This window comes from Scaptodrosophila lebanonensis, unplaced genomic scaffold (assembly GCF_003285725.1).
Source record: "Scaptodrosophila lebanonensis strain 11010-0011.00,11010-0021.00 unplaced genomic scaffold, SlebRS2 tig00000145-arrow-arrow-pilon, whole genome shotgun sequence".
NCBI lineage: Eukaryota > Metazoa > Arthropoda > Insecta > Diptera > Drosophilidae > Scaptodrosophila > Scaptodrosophila lebanonensis.
The window spans coordinates 315,653-337,905 of NW_022060590.1; the positions used below are offsets into that span (position 1 = coordinate 315,653).

Here is a 22,253-nt window from a genome sequence, read left to right on the forward strand (position 1 = left end):
TGTAACAACGACAACTACAACAACAACAACGGCAGTCTCTCAGCGCCCGGTATTGTCAACTTAGTGCGACCAGCTCCCCCTCTTTAAACCGAAAAGTACAAAGAGCGCAAGCAGAACGCTAATACAGACCGGGCTCGATCGCTATGTCCAAATTAAAAGAAGGTTAAGCCCACAATCAACTAAAAAAACCAACGCACCTAAAATAACAAAAACATCGGAAAACACTGTGCCAAATGAAGCGCTGAAAAACAATAGATTCGCGATTCTCAGCGAAGCCGAAGAAAATAGCGTTGAAACACCAAAGGCCAAGCAACTAAAGCCGCCACCTATTTATGTGCGTCAAGCAAATTGTACAGATTTGGTTAAAAACTCAGTAATAAAATTGGCGAAAACAAATGCTATGTTACGTCGATAAGAAGAGGTAACATCAATGAAATTAAAATACAAGTCAACGACGAAAAAAACTATGGATCAGTGGCCAAATACCTCAACGATGACAAAATGAGTTACTACACGTACCAACTTAAAAGTAGCAAGGTGGTACAAGTGGTCATCAAAGGAATAGAGCCAACCGTTCCAGTCGAAGAGATAAAAGATGCACTAAAAGATAAGGGCTTTGAAGTCAAAATAGCCATGAACATAATAAACAAAAATAAAATTCCCCAACCAATGTTCAAGGTAGAATTGACACCTGACTTCATGCCTAAAGGTAACAACTAAGTTCACAAAATTTATAAGCTGCAATATCTACTGCACCGTAGAATTACAGTTGAGGAACCGCATAAGCGAAATAGACCTGTCCAATGCACAAACTGCCAGGAATATGGGCATACAAAAACCTATTGTACCCTACGCGCAGTCTGCGTTGCCTGCGGGGATGTACACCCCTCTGAACCCTGCCCCGTAAAAAAGGAGGACCCATCTGCGAAGAAATGTAGCAATTGTGGGGGAAACCATACTGCCAACTATAGAGGTTGCCCTGTGTACAAAGAGTTAAAAAGTCGCATAAGCCAACAAAAAACCGCAGCTCGAAACCCTGTGATCCGACAAAACTTGCCGTATATACCACCAACTACGATTCCAGGAGTATCTTTTGCTCAGGCGTTAAGTAACACTAACGTCGTATGCCTCAGTTTCAAACCGAAACTTCAACAAACCACTGCAGGAACAATGCACCATCAGGTACCGCAACATAGGCCAGAAATGACTGCTCAGCAGCCCAATGCGAATCCATCCCAATTGCCTAGTGGAATTGAATCAATTCTGGCAACTCTCACCAATACAATGGTAGCAATACAACAAACGATGCAGGAAATTATGCGCAATCAAAATCTCCTCCTGGAATTACTTATCAAACTGAAATCTCATTAAATGGTCTCTCTAAAAATATGTTTCTGGAATGCAAATGGCATTTCACAGCACAAATGCGAGCTCTTGCAGTTCCTCGATCATCATGACATTGACGCCATGCTCATATCAGAGACTCACCTAACAAACAAAAATTATTTTCATCTCAATGGCTTCAACTTCTATGCGACAAACCACCCCGATGGTAAGGCTTATGGAGGTACTGGCATTCTTATAAATCATCGCATCAGACACTATCCGCTGCCATCACTTGCTACAACTTATTTACAGGCCACAACAATTCAAATCGAAACTCAAAGCGGCTACTTAAGCATATCCGCAGTATACTGCCCACCGCGCTTCTCTGTTTCTGAAGCAGAATTTGTTAAATTCTTCGATCTGTTAGGTGACCGGTTTATAGCAGCTGGTGACTACAATGCCAAACACACCCATTGGGGATCCCGACTCATCACCCCGAAAGGAAGACAACTATATAACGCCATAATAACACCAAGAATCAAGCTTGATTTTATTTCTCCAGGCTGGCCTACTTATTGGCCCACAGATCCAAAGAAGCAACCCGACTAGATAGATTTTGCTGTTACAAGAAGAGTGCCACAGGCTCAGATTCGTGTGGAGCACTTATCAGACCTCGCCGATCCTTCTGCACCTTTGTGACCATCCACAGTTATTGGAACGCCCACATTTTCTAACTTCTAGAAAAACAGATTGGCTTAAATACAGGAAGTACGTGAGTTCCCATATTGATGACTGCCCATTTATTGTAAAAATGACATAGATACCTCAGTTGAAGCATTAGTGTCTGCAATGTCACTGGCGGCAAAACATTCGACTCCAATAACTACAGCTAATAAACTTCACAAATGCAGCCGTGAGAAAACGTCGGCGGGAGTGGCAAGCCCACAGATCACCTGAATCGAAGAAGCGGTTAAAAATTGCCAACCATTTACTACGCAAAGCCCTAGAAGATGAAAAACACCGAGCTCAAATGGATTATATGGAGCAACTCTTCTCAAACAGCAAACGATTCCCATTGTGGAAAGCTAAATCAGGCGTATGTCCACCAATCCAAAGTGAATCACCATTACGTACACAAAAAGGAAAGTGGGCTCGCAGCAATGAGGAGAAGGCAAATGTATTTGCCGCCCATTTAGAAAAAGTCTTCAAACCACATTCAGCAACAAATAGCTTTGTGCTCCCACCAACCAATTATCTTGAAGCTACCACGCCTATCGTATTTCAAGTTGGAGAAGTTACAAGTGTCATTAAATACCAAGTTTCAATGGAGAAAATCGGTCATCAAAATGATCCATAAAGCTGGAAAGGACAAGTCTCAGCCATCATCATATAGACCTATCAGTCTCCTGCCGTGTCTATCAAAGATATTCGAAAAACTGATCCTGAATCGCATCAAACAGCACCTACACACTTACAGTACAATCCCATTGCACCAATTTGGTTTTCGCGAAAAACATGGAACCGTTGAACAAGTCAACCGAATAACCTCTGAGATACGAAATGCATTTGAAAAACGAGAGTATTGCTCCGCTGTTTTTCTGGATGTCGCCCAAGCCTTTGACCGCGTTTGGCTGGATGGCTTAATTCACAAAATCAAAATATTACTTCCACAGAACATCCACAAAATACTGGAGTCATACCTACAGCAAAGAAGATTTTATATTAAGAAGATATTATATTAAGATTTTACTACTTATCGTAAGTCTCCTAGAGAGAAGATCCGATAAATAAAGAAAGCTTAAAAAAAAAAATAATTAATTTGGATAGCTGATCTGGCAATATGCGGTTACGCTGTAAATACATCTTACCGCTGAAAGAAGTCTTTCGGCTGGCATAGAACTCCCCAGTACAAAAAGATATTTCACGAAAATATGATGCGCATTCGGAAAAGTCGTTTTAAGTGAATTTGAAGTCTGTTCAAAGAGTAAAAGGGTATACTAGTTTTGTGCGAAAGTATGTAACAGGCAGAAGGAGGCGTGGCAGACCCCATAAAGTATATATACAAGTATTCTTGATCAGGATGACAGGACGAGTCGATATAGCTATGTCCGTCTGTCTTTACGAAAGCATGGATTTCAGAAAGTATAAGAGCTAAAATAACCAAACTTGGTGTCCAGATTCTCCTAAGCCCGAGAAAGTACTAGTTTGATTTTGCACCCCCCACTTCCCCCCTATTCATGTTTTCCCATAACTCCCGTAATTCGTGGGATTTTTAAAATTTTGAACTCAAATTTGGTTTCATCATGATTGGTCAATTCTGAAGAAATTTGTATTTAATTTAATTAAATAATTTATTTAATTATAATCTTTTAAAATTAATTACACAATTTTTCTTTCATTTTTTCTGTTTGGTGGGAGGTACAGGATATTTAAGAGTTGAGCCTGCTCGACTTTAGCATTCCTTTTTTGTTTTAGCCTCAGTTAGTTTTGCTTGTTGAGGTGATTGTGCCGTTTCCAGATGCTTTTGTTTTTATACCCTGTACCCAAAGGGTACAAGGGTATATTAGTTTTGTGCGAGTGCACATGGAACACACAGAAGGAGGCTTGGTAGACCACACAAAGTATATATATTCTTGATCATGACAAGCCGAGTCGATATAGCCATGTCCGTCTGTCTGTCTGTATGAACGCAAGGATCTCCGAAAGTATAAGAGCTAGAATAACCAAACTTGGTATACAGATTCTCCTGAGACCGAGAATTTTTTCTGTTCATTTTTTCTGATCCGCTCCCCACTCCCCCCCTATTAACGATTTTCTATAACTCCCGTAATTCTTGGAACTTTTGAACTAAAATTTGGTAGTCACATTAGGTTAGTGATTATATATCCGTATACCAAGTTTTATTATGATAGAATGATCGGAAAGAAAGTTATAGCCATATAACCAGGCCCAATGCACACATACATACATATGTACAAGTACACAAACACGCATAAGGCACGATTCTGATGTAAATGTATGTATGCATGCATGGAATATTTTATATTTAATTTAGTTAATTAATTAAGTTAATTAATTAAATTAAATTAATTAATTAATTAAATTACTTTTTTGTGGGGTGGTACAGGGTATTTAAGAGTTGAGCCTACTCGACTTTAGCATTCCTTTCTTGTTTTTTTTCTAGTGGTACATCGGAAGGATCGTAAGAATCTGTATTTTTGACTACAGAATTAGTTTTATTTTCATAATGGTGGAATCACACATACACATGTTTATATGTATTACATGTATTTATATGTGTGCACATATTCACAGATGTAAACAAGTAAAAAAACTAAAGTCGGGTGTCCCGACTTTGAAATACTCTGTACATATGTTTAGAATAATTATAGAAATTAAAAAAGTAAGAGAATTAAAAAAAATGTTGGATCGATTTTTACCTCTTTTGGTATTCGTACTTAAGTAAAGGGTGTATAATTGCACATATACAAAGCAATTGCGTCTATGTGAGTGTATGTATGTTTATGCTCGTATATTCGTGTCTGTGTAAGCATGTTCGCAGTCAACCAAAGCACCATCATCAACAACAGCCGCGGGCAGCGCTTGAGCAACGCTGGAGCAGCAAATATATTAATGGCTATAACTTCTTGTTAAATCGGTCTATCATGATGAAACTTGGCATACGGGAGTTAGAGAATAGCGGGATTTGCGGGGGAGAGGGGGGAGGAAGGGAAATTACACATTTTCTGCGTATTCATAAAAGGCATCTTGGACTAAAATTTGGTGTCCCTAGGTCTTATAGGAAATCGGGAAAATCCCCATAGGGGGAAGTGGGGGGGGGGGGGGGAAATCCAAAAAATAAAACAAACTTGCACAGAGTACACTCATAACGCATCTTTGTGCAAAGTTTCGTGTCTCTACCTCTTATAGTCTCTGAGATCCAGGTGTTCATATGGACAGACGGACAGACAGACAGGGCTGGATCGACTCGTCATGATGATCAAGAATATATATACTTTGTGGGGACCTATTCTAAACATGTACGATGTAGTAGACGGGATTGCCGGGGCCCAGGTTTTCGGCCTACAGGGTGCGGAGGAGGAAAAGGACAATGAGCAGTCCTTCAGTACTAGTAAGAAACAAGAAAAGAATGCTAAAGTCGAGCAAGCTCAACTCTTAAATACCCTGTACCTCCCACCAAAAAGGAAAAAAAAAAAAAAAAAAATGTAAAAATAATAATTATAAAATAATTATAATAATTAAATTATTTAATTAAATTAAATACATGTTCATGAACAGTTTCAACAGCATACATTTACCTCAGAATCGTGTCTCGGCGTGTTTGTATGCATGTGTATGCAGCACAAAGTTGAACCCAAGCAGCAACAACAAAAACAGCTGCAGGCAGCGCTACAAGCAGAGCATGGGTAGCGATTTTAGTTATGGCTATAATTTTCTTCAGAATTGACCTATTATGATGAAACTTGGCATACAGACACATAATCACTAACGGGATGTAGCTACCTAATTTTCGAAATTCCAAGAACTACGGGAGTTATGAAAAAAAAAACACGAATTGCGGGGGAGTGGGGAGTATATCAGAATAAAAAAATAAATTGGACCTGCCTACGGCTTATGGGAATCTGGATACCGAGTTTGGTTATTCTAGCTCTTGTACCTTCTGAGATCCTTGCGCTCATACAGACGGACGGACGGACGGACATGGCTATATCGACTAGTCTTGTCACCCTGATCAAGAATATATATACTTTGTGGGATCTGCCACGCCTCCTTCTGTGTGTTACATACATTCGCACAAGACTAGTATAGCCTTTTACCCTTTGTAGTAGTATAAGTATGAGTATATACGTAAGCATATGTGATATCGAATGATCGAATGATAAGTAACATCGAATGATTGTGAATACCAAAGGACAGTATTAAACAGATTGGCAAACGGAGCAGACGTGTGTTTTACTTGTTGTGCAAACCCCACCACAAATTCAGAAGTGGGACAATACTCAACAAAGCCTACAATTTTTCAGTCCAATGTGTGAGAATTTGCTTAATGCATATAAAAGTACATTTTAAACGACAAGAGTGACATATTAAATGGCGACTACAGCGCAAAGCAATTGCGTCCAGTCGTTTAAGTTCGTCCAAAAGCGGTGCCTTTAAGTGATATCCAATGCACAACTAGGGAATGCCGCCGAATCGTCGCCAACAGTAAACGATTCGCGCGAAAACCCAAACGAGTGCGAAAGAGATAACGATGATGCCGCTGACGTTGGTGTGTATGTGTCACAGAAGGTACAGTTCGAGAGCAACAACTGTAACGTTGTTACTCTGCCGCGGGTATGCTCGCCGGCCAGAGTATGCTGAAATAAATTAGTAAATTAGGCACCCCAAAGTGCCGAGGTGTCCAACAAATAAAAGAGGGCGGTATGCCAAAACTTCTCCACGTGTTTTATTCAACAAAATAACAAAACTGCCCGCGCTTCAGTGCGTGTTGGGCGAAACCAAGGGAAAGACTAACTAAAACGAACTTAAAATTACCCGCCTTCATGGCTTACTATTCTTAAAATTACTTATTAACTTACAACTACTTGGCATCGTAATGACGCGCGGCTGCCCGCTACGCAACGCGTCATTACACGTCCCCCCTTCCTGTGCGGGGCACGATCCGGTTGGCGGGGGTGTATTGATGTTGTGACAGCTGTTTTGTTAGCGCTGCCACCTCTTACTCTCGCGGTCCGCCAGTGCTACCCATGCCTGGCGATCTATCGTCGGTGTTACCAGTCGCATACTTATGCGATAGTGGCCGGTGTTGCCACTTATCGAATCCGATCGAGGGGATTCGATAACACATTATTGACGGCCACCTGCCGCTCTGGCAACTCGTCATCACCGCCCACATGTTTATGTCGTGATTGGCTTCCGGTCCTGGCATTTTTGGCGCTGTTTGTGTATCTAGGCTGGTGTGGTAATTTACGTCGCTTCATCAGGCCTGAAACGTAACAACAAGCTTCGTCTAATTATGTTTTAGGCTTACATGAGCATCTTCTTCGGCCAGAACGGCAGCTTTGCCGTTCCCGCTTGGGTGGACGCCGGTTGGATTGCTGTTGCTGCTGTCGGTGTGGCCGCTAGGGCCCTGGTTGCTGTTGCTGCTGTCGTGGCTGTCGTGACCGTGGCTGCTGTCGTCGTGCTCGTTGATATGGCCGATTTTGTTGCCCGGACTGCCGCTGTGGCTGCTTTTGTTGACGCTGAGGAGTGGCCTGCTGTGGCTGCTGTGAAGCTGTCGGTGGCGTGGCCCTGGTGACCATACTAACGCTGCCTCTGCCGTCGCTGCCTTCGTCGGCTTCGCTGTCTTCTGCGTTCACCGCTTTTAGATCTCGCACATGTGCCGTTCTACCTCTGCCGCCCGCTACTGGTCGCACACGCACTATAACTGGGGATATGAATGCTCGCACCGTGAATGGTCCATCGAAGCGAGGCGCCAGCTTGGCCGCAAACTGCTCGGCTGCGTTGGACAGGTGATGTTGTCCCACGAGCACCTCGTCGCCCAGTTTGGGTCGCCACTCGCGTCTCCGCAGATTGTACTGGCGTGCCTGATCCTCGCTGGCCACCCCTTGGTTTCTTCTTGCTATGCGGGCAACAAACTGTAGCAGCGTCGCGTGTGTTTCTGGGCTACCTGGTGCTGCCTCAGGGGCGTCAGGATCCCTGCCGTACAGTGTGTGTGGATGCCTTGGTTCTCTCCCAAATAGGATGAAAGCCGGTGAGTAGCCCGTTGCGTCTGAAATTGCTGTATTAATGGCCAATTGTGCTTCCGGCAGTTGTTCGTCCCACGTGTTGTGCTGCCCGTCCGCCAGCTGAGCAATCAATGTTTTGACCGTTCTATTGGTCCGCTCAGTGGGATTCTCCTGAGGTGTGTATGGTGCCGTCAGCTGTTGCTGTATGCCTGCCTCGGCGAGGAACTGCTTCAGCGCGCGGCTCGTAAACTGGGCTCCATTGTCTGTAATGAGCTTTCTTGGTGTGCCAAACCGTGCCAGAATCCGCTCTCGCAAGGCCAGCTTCACTGCCGCTGCCGTCGCCTTGCGGATGGGGACCAGTTCTGCCCATTTACTGAACTTATCGACCAGGACCAGTAGATACGCGTTGCCTCGTTTGGACCGCGGCAGCGGCCCCACAAAATCGGCGCAGACGACGTCCCACGCTGCCTCCGTTGGTTTGAAGTGCATCTTGCCTGCCGTCAGCTGTTGATGGGCTTTATAGCGTTGGCACAACAGGCACTGGTGCTCATACTTCGCTACGTCGCGATACAGACCAGGCCAGTGGTATCGGTCTGCAACGCGTGCACAGGTTCGGCGTACTCCCATATGGCCCGCCGTTGCGTCGTCGTGGCATTCTCTCAACACCTCCCGTCGTAGAGGCGCGGCCACGCATAGCCTCCATGGTGACACCTCATCTTCTCCTAGCACGTGAGCGATGCGGCGGTACAGCCTTTCGTTCTGTATGGCGTAATCTGGGAACTTGCTGGGACTCTCCAACACCGCTGCCGTCAGCCGCTGTAGCCATTTACAAGTTGACGCTGCCTCTGGCTCCACGTGTGCACGGCCGATCACCTCACGTGGTTGTCGTGACAGTGCGTCGGCCACCACATTCAAGGCTCCTTTTCGGTACTGGACATCGAAGGTGCTGCAGCTCCAAAGCCCAGCGTGCGATGCGGCCGGTGGGGCTCTCAATCGAGTTGAGCCAACGCAACGCCAAGTGATCGGTCACGACAGTGAAATGGTAGCCTTCCAAATAGTGTCGCAGTTTTCAGATTCCCCAAACAATTGCGAGGCACTCCTTCTCCGTGGCGCTGTAGTTGACCTCCGCTTTCTGCAGCTTCCTACTGGCGTAGGAAATTACGTGTTCGTGGCCGTCTATGTCTTGCGTCAGAACCGCGCCCAGCCCACACTCGCTGGCGTCCGTCTGTAGGCAGAAACGTCGAGAGAAATCGGGGCACGCCAACACCGGAGCTTCCGGAGCTGCTTCTGCATACACTGGAATGCCTCCTGCTGCTGTTTTCCCCAACTCCACTTGTGGCCCTTCTTCAACAGTTCGGTAAGGGGCCCAACCGTTGTGGCGAAATTTGGTACGAAGCGTCGATACCACGAGGCCATTCCAATGTACTGCCGTAATTGTTTCAGATTTGATGGCGGCTTCAGCTCGTGGATGGCTGCTACCTTCTCCGGATCCGTTTGGATGCCCGCCTCCGTCACTAGATGCCCCAGGTACCTAATGGATTTACGAAAGAATTCGCACTTATCTCGATTTATTCGCAGATTGGCCGCCCGCAGTCGCCGGAACACCTCGCGCAAGTTGCTCAAGTGTTCCTCGAACGTCTTGCCGACCACCACTATGTCGTCGAGGTATGCAAACGCGTGCGGTGCCATGTCCGGGCCGATGACGCTGTCCAACGCCCTCTGGAATGTTGCGGGTGCAGAATGCAGGCCGAACGGCATCACACGCCTCTGGAACATCCCGCGTCCTGGCACCGTGAACGCTGTATATCGCTGGCTTTCGCGCTCCATCGGAATCTGCCAGTACCCATTCCGCAAATCGATGCTACTTATGTATTTGGCCTGGCGCAGCTGCTCCAAAATGTGCTGGATCCGCGGAATTGGGTACGCATCTGGTTCTGAGCGTTCGTTCAGATGCCGATAGTCGATGCACATCCTCCAGGCGCCTGTCTTCTTGCGCACCAACACGATGGGTGCGCTGTAGGCACTGTCGGATTGCTCGATGCAGCCCTTTGCCAGCAATTCGTCGACTTCTTGATTGATCACTGCCTGCATGGCCGGATTCCGGGGGTAGTACCGTTGTTTGATGGGACGCTCGTCTTTCATCCGGATTGTGTGCACCGCCACCGACGAGACTCCTGTGATGCTCTCAAAGCTTGCCAGCTCCCCCTCGAGGAATCTGGCGGCCGTCTGGGTCTGCTGATCCGTCAGGTGGGCGGCTATAGTGAGCCCCGCCTGTTCGCTTGCCACCAAGGCTGCATGTCGGGCTCTGCGATTTCGCCTTCGCCGTCTGCGTGGCCGTGGATCGTTCGTTCGCAATTCTACAGGTTGGCCGCCCACAGTCACCGCCCCGTTGGCCATTTGGACATAATCCAGTCCCAATGTGAGCTCATCTATGCATCCGGGGAGTGTGAGCAGCGGCAGTACTACGCGACTGTCGCCCACCGTGACCGTCGCCTTCGTTTCTTCACGGACCGTCTTCTGGGTCCCGTCAGCCATGGACACAGTCACGCTCACGGACCGTACATTTCCTCCGTCTGGCGCCCGCAGGCGTTGCGCCAGCCTCGGACTCGCGAAGCTGCGTGTCGCTCCGGTGTCCACGACCGCCTCTACCAGTACACCATCACAGTCTACTGGTAGCGCGGCCGCTACCCTGCGTGTCGTTGTTAATTGGAATTTGCCTGCGTCGGCTCGCCGACTGTTGATGTGGGACGAGCCCCCCTGGCGTTTCCCGTCGCGCGTCGGCAGCATTCGTTCGCACGCACCCCCATCTTACCACAGTCCCAACAGTAGAGCTGTTGAGAGTTTGGGCACGCGTCCATACTGTGCCCTCCCATCCCGCAACGTCTGCAGATGGGTGGGCGACGATGCGTGGCCGCTGGGCCAACCGCCACCGGCTGTGGGATCGGCGTAGGGTGTGTGGCGTTCGTCTCATCATTGCCGGCCGCCTGTGATCGTGCTAAGATTGCTTGGTGCACGCCCTGTGCCGCCTGTACGTACCCATCGAATGAGCTCACTTCTTCGCCTGCCAGGCGGAGATTGGCGCGTATTTCTGGTAGCCCGTTGGCGTGGACAAGTCTCAGCTGCTCCTCTGCAGTCATCCCCGCGCCGCGCATCAGTCGTTGCATCGCTCGGACATACTCGATAGGGCCCTCTGATGCGCCCTGGACCCGGCTGTATGCTTCCCGCCGGCGCTCTTCTATGTGGGGACCCGCTGGATATTCTTTTAGTAGGTCTTGGCGGAACTCGGCCCACCGTTGTACCAAATTGCGCCTTGACCACTCCCACTCCTTCGCCTCGCCAACCAGGACTTCCGGTAACACGGTCACCAACTCATCTAATCGCACGTTCCTCATCTCTGCCTTATCTTCCAGATCCCGTAGGAACGTTCTTGGGTCCCCGCTGCCGTCAAATCGGACGCCCCACTGGGCTACCTGTGTCGACAGTGCGGCTCGTCTGTCTCGTTCGGCTGATGTTGGCGCCTGTGGTTCTGCCACCGCCTGCGCGCTTGCGAGCGGTGACGCTGGAGTCGGTGCTGTTGGGTCATCTTCGTCAGGCGCATTACCAGCAGGCGCGGTGGAAGCGCAGCCCTGGCTCGACAGTTTCTGGAAACCATCCTCCATAGCCTGGGCCAACCGGTGGGTGTACTGAGCCAACGCAACTGTCACCGAATCGGCAATCGCTTGTGTCAGGTCCGCCGTTGAGAGCACTGGAGCCACTGTTGGCGTCGCTGAGGCTGCCGTGGGCTCGGTTGTGGTAGCTCCCGGCGAGGCCGCGACCGCTACCGAAATGGTCGGCACTGTCGCAGGAGTTAGCGGTGTCGTGTTTGCCTCTGTCACGACGAGAAGCCCCTCCGGTACGTCCTCTTGTTTCGGGACTCCCAGCCGTCCGCCGGGCACCGGGCTCAACTGACCTGTCGCCGCGGTACGCGACGACATGTTCTCGTAACATGCCGCTAGTTCTTCAAGGCGGGGTCGGTACTCTTCTTGGGCCGACTTCACGAACGTTGCCAGCCGCACCCGCAACGCCTCCACGGTGCCGGTCTCCTCGATGTCGAACTCTCGCAGCACCGTGCTGAGCTCTTCCTTCCGCAGCACACGTATCCAGCTCGTTCGTAGCATCGTAGGTCCACGCTCTCTTCCCTACTTGGTCGGATCTAACCTCAAACTTCTTTGGGGTCCCTGCTCGGGCGCCACTTGTAACGTTGTTACTCTGCCGCGGGTATGCTCGCCGGCCAGAGTATGCTGAAATAAATTAGTAAATTAGGCACCCCAAAGTGCCGAGGAAGAGCTACAAACGATGGAGCATAAACGATATTGTCACCCGTCATGGGTAGAATATTTAATATTGTGCAGCGTGCGGTATAATAAGAATGAAATGAACGTGAACATACATACATACAGATATGAATGTGTGTGCGCCGTGCACAACGAAAAAGAAAATAATGAAGAAAAAGAAACGGTTAATATATGTATACGTGAAGCCATAAAAGTAAAAAGTCGCTACAAACTAAATGTAGATTAGCGGGGCTTTCGACGTCGGGAAACCGAGAAGAATTAATAAAAAGATTAAGTACGTTAAGTGACGAGGAATATGCCAGTCTCGAAAACCAAACGGTGGTCGATCAGGTCCTTGCGTACCATGCGGGAATACTAATGCTTTCTCGCAACAATATTTTTGTCGTCCAGCTATGATTTTGCGTGACAAAAATGCGGCGTCTTTCCAGCCGCATTTGGCAGAATATAGTGCAAAAATTGCGCCGCCTGAGCAATACGTCCGACGTTCGGAAATGTGTTTGCCGACGATAATGCACCGACGTTCCAGGCGCATTTGGCAACACATAGTGGAAACATTGCTTCGTCTCAGCAACATTTGCGTCGTTCAGAAATGTGTTTGCCTTACGATAATGCACCGACGTTCCAGGCGCATTTGGCAACACATAGTGGAAACATTGATTCATCTCAGCAATATTTGCGTCGTTCAGAAATGTGTTTGCCTGACGATAATGCACCGACGTTCCAGGCACATTTGGCAACACATAGTGGAAACATTGCTTCGTCTCAGCAATATTTGCGTCGTCGAGATATGCGTTTGCCTGACGACGATAATGCACCGACGTTCCAGGCGCATTTGGCAACACATAGTGGAAACATTGCTTCGTCTCAGCAATATTTGCGTCGTCGAGATATGCGTTTGCCTGACGATAATGCACCGACGTTCCAGGCGCATTTGGCAAAACGTAGTGGAAACATTGCTTCGTCTCAGCAATATTTTCGTCGTCGAGATATGCGTTTGCCTGACGATGAAAATGCAGCGTCGTTCCAGCCGCATTTAGCAGAATATAGTGCAAATATTGCGCCGCCTGAGCAATATGTCCGTCGTCCAGATATGTGTTTGTCTGTCGATAATGCAGCGTCGTTCCAGGCGCATTTGGCAAAACGTAGTAAAAATATTACTTCGTCTCAACAACATTTGCGGCGTCAAGATATATTGTTACCTATCGTTAATGCGCCGTCGTTCCAGCCGCATGCAATAACAAATTTTGGAAACATTGCTTCGCACCAGATATTTGGTTGCCGTTCAAACGCAACGAGTTACCCTGTTGTAACAACGTCTCAGCAACATGTAGCAGCATGTTGCGGAAACTTAGCGTCATCACATCAACATGATATTGCAACGTCTCAGCAATACGACATGTACCCAACGAATTATCAGCCCAAAATTAACGGTTCTCCATATGAGCACGTGCATAACCCATTTGAAAACGTAAAAGAGATCGTGAACATGTTGCCCGAGTTTAATCTAGTGTTCAACTTCAAGGCGACCGACATCGTGCAAAATCAGCTGACGGCCGCTATACATGCTGATTTAGAAGTCCAAACTGATGGCGAAAATATTATTGAAAAGCGAAACCAAGCAGCCGTTAATATCGCATCCGAACGATCGAAATGGAAGGAACGGTTCGACCGTAAAAACTCTGATGCGTTCTTATATTCCACAGGTGATCTTGTCGTTGTAGAGAACGAACCAGCAGCTACTGGCGAGTCAAGAAAGTTGGAGCCACTCTACCGTGGACCATACCAGGTTACAAAGGTCCTCGGTAATGATCGTTACGTCATTGAAGATATCCCTGGGGTGCAGATTACAGCGCGTAAATATTGCTCTGTATATTCGTCGGATAAGATGAAGCCATGGTGTGCCAGTGTTCCGGAACAAGATGAACAATCCGACGACGACAGCCGAATCGAGGACGATTCCCTGTCAGGATTGGCCGAGCTGTCACCCGATAGAGACATAGAAGAATATTAAATGATCTGCAATTTTTGCAGAGGGGAGTTGGTTGGTAGCGTCGAACGAGAGCGTTTGTGTATAGCCGACGTCCAGGCTAAAACGTCACTAAATATCATATTACTTAATCTTGCATTATTAAGAATTAATCATTAAATAATTAAACTAATATCCACTGACTATTTATTATACCCGGTAATGCACTTAACCTCGCTACGCCTATTAACTCTCGCCGCCTGACAAACCTGAGAGTAATCGCAAGTGTTTTAAAGTTATAGCTGACACTATAGGATGTGAGCTGACACTATGAAATGCGCAATTGTGTAATTTATAGAAAGAGAAGTGACAAATCGATAGTATTTTGTGTGCCTAAGGATATGGAAGATAGTACATGATCTATAAGTACAACGATGAGATGACGCATATAGGAATAGAAAAAATGACAAATGTAATTTCCAAAAGTTACTGGTTTGCCAACATTAGGTCTAAAGCGAATGTACAATAGAAGTTTTAATTGCTCTGAAAGACTACTTTAGGGCCTATAGTCGACCAAAAAGTATTATATTGATCGTGGCAAAAATAGTCGAGTGTCCTAACAGGAAAGACTTATCTAAAAGCAACAATAGTTTTAATGAAAACAAATTCATTCAATGCAATTTTTCAAATTGATTTAGCTAATGATTGTAATTAATTGTAAAATAATTTTAAATATTGTAAATACTGTATACAGTATATCTAAAGAAAAAAGAATAAGAAGGAATCCAAAAGATCGGGAGATCTTCACCGGCCAGGATGGCCGAGTTGTAGTAGTATAAGTATGAGTATATAGTAAATATATAGTATATAGTATATGATATGTAACATCGAATGATTGTGAATACCAAAGGACAGTATTAAACAGATTGGCAAACGGAGCGGACGTGTGTTTTACTTGTGGTGCAAACCCCACCACACCTTTGGGTACAGGCTATAAAAATAAAACAGTGTTGCACACAGCTGTAACAAAGTAAATATTTTTCAGAACGTGAGACGACACGAAAAAAAAGGAACGTAAAATCCATGATGCATGATCCAGATATGATCTTTATTGACTACAGCAGTCCAGAGGCCTCAACCGAGAAGCTGCAGACAGATTTGGGGCACGACGAAACCTCAACATTAAAAACAAGTAAAAAAGCTAAAGTCGGGTGTCCCGACTTTGAAATACTCTGTACATATGTTTACAATAATTATAGAAAATAAAAAAAATTAAGAAAATAAAAAAAAATTTGATCGATTTTACCTCTCTCGGTATTCGAACTCACGTAAAGGGTGTATAATTGCACATTTACATAGCAATTGCGTCTGTGTGAGTGTATGTATGCCTATGCGCATCAATTCGTGTCTGTGTAAGCATTTTCGCAGTCAACCAAACAGCAACATCAACAACAGCCGCGGGCAGCGCTTGAGCAGCGCTGCAGCAGCAAATATATTTATGGCTATAACTTCTTGGTAAATCGGTCTATCATAGTGAAACTTGGCATACGGACACATAATTACTAACTGGGGGTATTTTCAAAATTTTAGTTCGAAATTCCAAGAATTACGGGAGTTAGAGAAAATCGCATTTGCAGGGGAGAGGGGGGAGGGAGGGGAATTCCAAAATATACATTTTCTGCGTATTCACACAAAGCATCTTGGACTAAAATTTGGTGTGCCTAGGTCTTATAGTCTCCGAGATATAGGCGATTATACGAATGGAAAATCGGGAAAACCCCCATAGGGGGGAAGTGGGGAGGGAAAATCAAAAAAATAAAACAAACTCGTATAGAATACACACATAACGCATCTTTGTGGAAAATTTGGTGTCTCTATCTCTTATAGTCTCTGAGATCCAGGTGTTCATACGGACGGACAGACGGACAGACAGACAGACAGGGCTAGATCGACTCGTCTTGTCACGCTGATCAATAATATATATACTTTGTGGGGTCTGCCACGCCTCCTTCTGCCTGTTACATTTTTCAGCTCCCGCAACCCTAATATACTCTTGTACATTTCATGTACAGAGTATAAATATTGCGAAGGAGGCGTATAAATCGTCTACAGAGGCACATAAATCGTCCACAGAGGTGATTGTGGGGCTGCTGTTAGAAAAATTGGTTCAACAAAATTCCCTGTTTTAAAAACTGTTACAAATAAATATATAAAAAGGAACATAAGTGGAATTCTTTATTTCGCCACAGTGGCTTTTTTGGTTTTTGTTATTTGTTACGCCGCAGACTGGATGCGATTTCATTGTGAATCCGATCCTCCTTGTTGTCCACTTTGTGCTTCGTTATCGTAACCAGCCTCATTATTTGCATCGACTGGGATATCACAGGGAATGCTGTAATCACATATAAGAGTTATATGAAACACTAGCAGGTCTTGCCCGTCTTTGCTGGGCTAAGTAAAATGTGCTCTTCTTTCGACGCTCTCTAAAGTTATTTAAAGAGTTCATTTTCCAAAAAGCAAATATAGTACAATAAGACCTATGTATGGTTATACGTACATACATACATATGTACATATCTTCGTTACGCACCGGGCGGACTGCCAGTCCTGACTTAACTGTGTGCTTTCTCAGCATGTTGTACGCACGGTCGAGTTATCCCCGAAAAGTCCGACGCAGGACATTTAATTTTGATTTATAAATCGGGACGTCCCGCCAAAATTGGAGCGTTCGGCAACACTGATATGTACATACATTTAAATTTTTCATGCAGGCGTTATCCGCCTATATACATGTACATACATACATACATACATATATAAGTATGTATTAAATTACTTAATTCAACACTAATTTGTGTCTTCAATTCCAAATATGATTGTTGTGAATGTAAAAGGTGTGTTTCTGCTTTTGTAAATCGCATGAATACACTCACAAAATAAGCTTAACGGTAAATGACTCTTAGATTTGTTCAGAATACATTTGTAGCGTTGATAGCAGACCCCACAAAGTATATATATTATTGATCAGCGTGACAAGACGAGTCGATCTAGCCCTGTCTGTCTGTCTGTCCGTCTGTCCGTCCGTATGAACACCGGGATCTCAGAGACTATAAGAGATAGAGACACCAAATTTTCCACAAAGATGCGTTATGTGTGTATTCTATACGAGTTTGTTTTATTTTTTTGATTTTCCCCCACTTCCCCCCTATGGGGGTTTTCCCGATATTCCATTCGTATAATCGCCTATTTCTCGGAGACTATAAGATCTAGGAACACCAAAAAAAAGTCCCAGATGTCTTATGTGAATACGCAGAAAATGTATATTTTGGAATTTCCCTCCCTCCCCCCTCTACCCCGCAAATCGTAACTCCCGTAATTCTTGGAATTTCGAACTAAAATTGTAAATACCCCCAGTTAGTTATTATGTGTACGTATGCCAAGTTTCACTATGATAGACCGATTTAACAAGAAGTTATAGCCATAAATATATTTGCTGCTGCAGCGCTGCTCAAGCGCTGCTCGCGGCTGTTGGTGATGTTGCTGTTTGGTTGACTGAGAAAATGCTTACACAGACACGAATTGATGCGCATAGGCATACATACACTCACACAGACGCAATTGCTATGTAAATGTGCAATTATACACCCTTTACGTGAGTTCGAATACCGAGAGAGGTAAAATCGATCAAATTTTTTTTTTATTTTCTTAATTTTTTTTATTTTCTATAATTATTGTAAACATATGTACAGAGTATTTCAAAGTCGGAACACCCGACTTTAGCTTTTTTACTTGTTTTTATTAGATTACGTTTTTCCCATTACCAATTATGAAATTGTTTGTTATTGTTTTAAAAATATGAAATATAAATATTAAGTGTTCATTTGAAATAAAAAATTTTTGTTTATATTAAATAACTGCAAAGATATAGACCATTAAAGTCCAAAGTAAAGAGTGTACGAATAATTGTTGGTTTCACTGTATTTCAACATACGCCTGCCACATCTTTATTTCTTTTTTACGCATGTCCACATTTACACATATAACACCACACACTGCGCAGACGTATCCGTAAAACACTTGTTGATAATCCTGGCATTGGTATCTGGAACGGGTATTTGTTGTAAATACACAATTGTACTAACACGACAATAACACAACAACTCACCTATATAAAGAGTGCGCCCTACAACAAGACAAGTTCAGAGGCGCAGGCGCATATCTTAGCATCTTCGCCAGGTCACCAGGCGCATATTCGATCAGCTTCACCGCCACGAACGCGCGTTCCCGACATCGAATTTCAAAATTGCCGCTTTTAATTATTACCCACACATTTCGCTGGTTAGTGGTTCGCATCAACAGTTATCGATACCAACTATTGGTGACTGAAGTCACGGTCACAATATTGGCCCCCTGCACTCGGTTTTTCTGCATGTTTTTCCGCGCCCCCTCCATTTAAAATTCAAAATAAATAAAGCACTGGAAAAACAATCAAAATTAGTTTTATTAAATATACATAAAATACTATTTTCAGCTGCTTTATTTCTTTTGCAACCTATTAGCGCCTCCAACAAGAATAACAAGTAAAAAAGCTAAAGTCGGGTGTCCCGACTTTGAAATACTCTGTACATATGTTTACAATAATTATAGAAAATAAAAAAATTACGAAAATAAAAAAAAATTCAATGATCGATTTTACCTTTCTCGGTATTCGAACTCACGTAAAGGGTGTACAATTGCACATTTACATAGCAATTGCGTCTGTGTGAGTGTATGTATGCCTATGCGCATCTATTCGTGTCTGTGTAAGCATTTTCGCAGTCAACCAAACAGCAACATCAACAACAGCCGCGGGCAGCGCTTGAGCAGCGCTGCAGCAGCAAATATATTTATGGCTATAACTTCTTGGTAAATCGGTCTATCATAGTGAAATTTGGCATACGGACATGGCACATAATAACCAACTGGGGGTATTTGCAAAATTTTAGTTCGAAATTCCAAGAATTACAGGAGTTACAGAAAATCGCATTTGCGGGGGAGAGGGGGGGAGGGAGGGAAATTCCAAAATATACATTTTCTGCGTATTCACACAAAGCATCTTGGACTAAAATTTGGTGTGCCTAGGTCTTATAGTCTCCGAGATATAGGCGATTATACGAATGGAAAATCGGGAAAACCCCCATAGGGGTGGGAAGTGGGGGGGGGGGGGGGGGAAATCAAAAAAATAAAACAAACTCGTATAGAATACACACATAACGCATCTTTGTGGAAAATTTGGTGTCTCTATCTCTTATAGTCTCTGAGATCCAGGTGTTCATACGGACGGACAGACGGACAGACAGACAGACAGGGCTAGATCGACTCGTCTTGTCACGCTGATCAATAATATATATACTTTGTGGGGTCTGCCACGCCTCCTTCTGCCTGTTACATTTTTCAGCTCCCGCAACCCTAATATACTCTTGTACATTTCATGTACAGAGTATAAATATTGCGAAGGAGGCGTATAAATCGTCTACAGAGGCACATAAATCGTCCACAGAAGTGATTGTGGGGCTGCTGTTAGAAAAATTGGTTCAACAAAATTCCCTGTTTTAAAAACTGTTACAAATAAATATATAAAAAGGAACATAAGTGGAATTCTTTATTTCGCCACAGTGGCTTTTTTGGTTTTTGTTATTTGTTACGCCGCAGACTGGATGCGATTTCATTGTGAATCCGATCCTCCTTGTTGTCCACTTTGTGCTTCGTTATCGTAACCAGCCTCATTATTTGCATCGACTGGGATATCACAGGGAATGCTGTAATCACATATAAGAGTTATATGAAACACTAGCAGGTCTTGCCCGTCTTTGCTGGGCTAAGTAAAATGTGCTCTTCTTTCGACGCTCTCTAAAGTTATTTAAAGAGTTCATTTTCCAAAAAGCAAATATAGTACAATAAGACCTATGTATGGTTATACGTACATACATACATATGTACATATCTTCGTTACGCACCGGGCGGACTGCCAGTCCTGACTTAACTGTGTGCTTTCTCAGCATGTTGTACGCACGGTCGAGTTATCCCCGAAAAGTCCGACGCAGGACATTTAATTTTGATTTATAAATCGGGACGTCCCGCCAAAATTGGAGCGTTCGGCAACACTGATATGTACATACATTTAAATTTTTCATGCAGGCGTTATCCGCCTATATACATGTACATACATACATACATACATATATAAGTATGTATTAAATTACTTAATTCAACACTAATTTGTGTCTTCAATTCCAAATATGATTGTTGTGAATGTAAAAGGTGTGTTTCTGCTTTTGTAAATCGCATGAATACACTCACAAAATAAGCTTAACGGTAAATGACTCTTAGATTTGTTCAGAATACATTTGTAGCGTTGATAGCAGACCCCACAAAGTATATATATTATTGATCAGCGTGACAAGACGAGTCGATCTAGCCCTGTCTGTCTGTCTGTCCGTCTGTCCGTCCGTATGAACACCTGGATCTCAGAGACTATAAGAGATAGAGACACCAAATTTTCCACAAAGATGCGTTATGTGTGTATTCTATACGAGTTTGTTTTATTTTTTTGATTTTCCCCCACTTCCCCCCTATGGGGGTTTTCCCGATATTCCATTCGTATAATCGCCTATTTCTCGGAGACTATAAGATCTAGGAACACCAAAAAAAAGTCCCAGATGTCTTATGTGAATACGCAGAAAATGTATATTTTGGAATTTCCCTCCCTCCCCCCTCTACCCCGCAAATCGTAACTCCCGTAATTCTTGGAATTTCGAACTAAAATTGTAAATACCCCCAGTTAGTTATTATGTGTACGTATGCCAAGTTTCACTATGATAGACCGATTTAACAAGAAGTTATAGCCATAAATATTGTTGGCGCAGATGCTGCTTTAGATTAAGATAGTTTAAGAGAATTATTTGAATTTTAGTTTAGGGCGAAAAGAGAGCGCGAGAGCGGCCGTTTGCGGACGTCGCCTCGCGCCCTTTTTTCGCCGCCTTAGGCTTAGTTTAGCATGTAAGCCTAATTTGAAGTCAGTTGTAAAATAGAACTAAATATAAGCACAATCGCCGCCGTATCGTTTCGTCATTTTCGATATTAAAGATAAAATTAAAAGCAAGCGTCCCATATTTCTTTGTTTAAATAATTTATATAAAATAATATAAATTTTCATTGGCGCCCGAGCAGGGACTTGCTTGTTTTTTTTAATTAAAAACTTTAATTTGTGCGGAACCGCGTCGGACGTGTTGTTGTTGCTGCACTGGGGATTGTGTGTGTTGCTGTCACGTCACTGGATTATTGGAGGATGAGTCAAGTCGACCAAAGGGAAGTTCCTGAGCCAAAGTCGACTTCACAGGTACTGTGCTAAAGTTTGAAAGCGGAATTTAACCAGCGAATTGCTTATTTCGGCCTTCAACTTTCAACCTTTGGCACATACGTGACCATAATATAATACGGTAGATAGTTGAGCATAATTAACACAAATATAAATCGCATGTCGTACTAATATTAAATAAAAGTGAACCGCTATAGGCAATTATTTAAAGTGCCAATTTATTGTCGTTTGATTTTGTTATACATACATACAAACATAAATATACATAGCCACTTTTACATACGGCATCCCCCCCACGTCAATCTCAGCCAACCGTCGGCAGTTTTCGTTTGTTGCTTGCTCTCGTTGTTCTCATCAAATTCGCCGTTGTCGTTGTTACATATGTACATATATACCGACATACTCGCATACATAACTTAGCTAATACATTGCTGTCGTGTTCGCGCTTAAGCTGCTGCATTTTTTGTTTGCCTGCGCTTCGCATAATACATGCATAAGAATTAGCTGTTCTGCTAACGCAC

At 44.4% G+C, this 22,253-nt stretch overlaps 1 long non-coding RNA gene across 1 annotated transcript; it reads right to left on the bottom strand.

The window, feature by feature from the left end:
* Window positions 1-18,341: 18,341 nt before the first annotated feature.
* On the bottom strand, window positions 18,342-18,718 carry LOC115629412. Its single transcript, XR_003995904.1, has 2 exons — window positions 18,541-18,718; window positions 18,342-18,477 (listed from the first exon to the last, which is right to left on the bottom strand). It is a non-coding gene; the product is annotated as an uncharacterized LOC115629412 (long non-coding RNA).
* Between the last annotated feature and the right edge of the window lie 3,535 nt (window positions 18,719-22,253).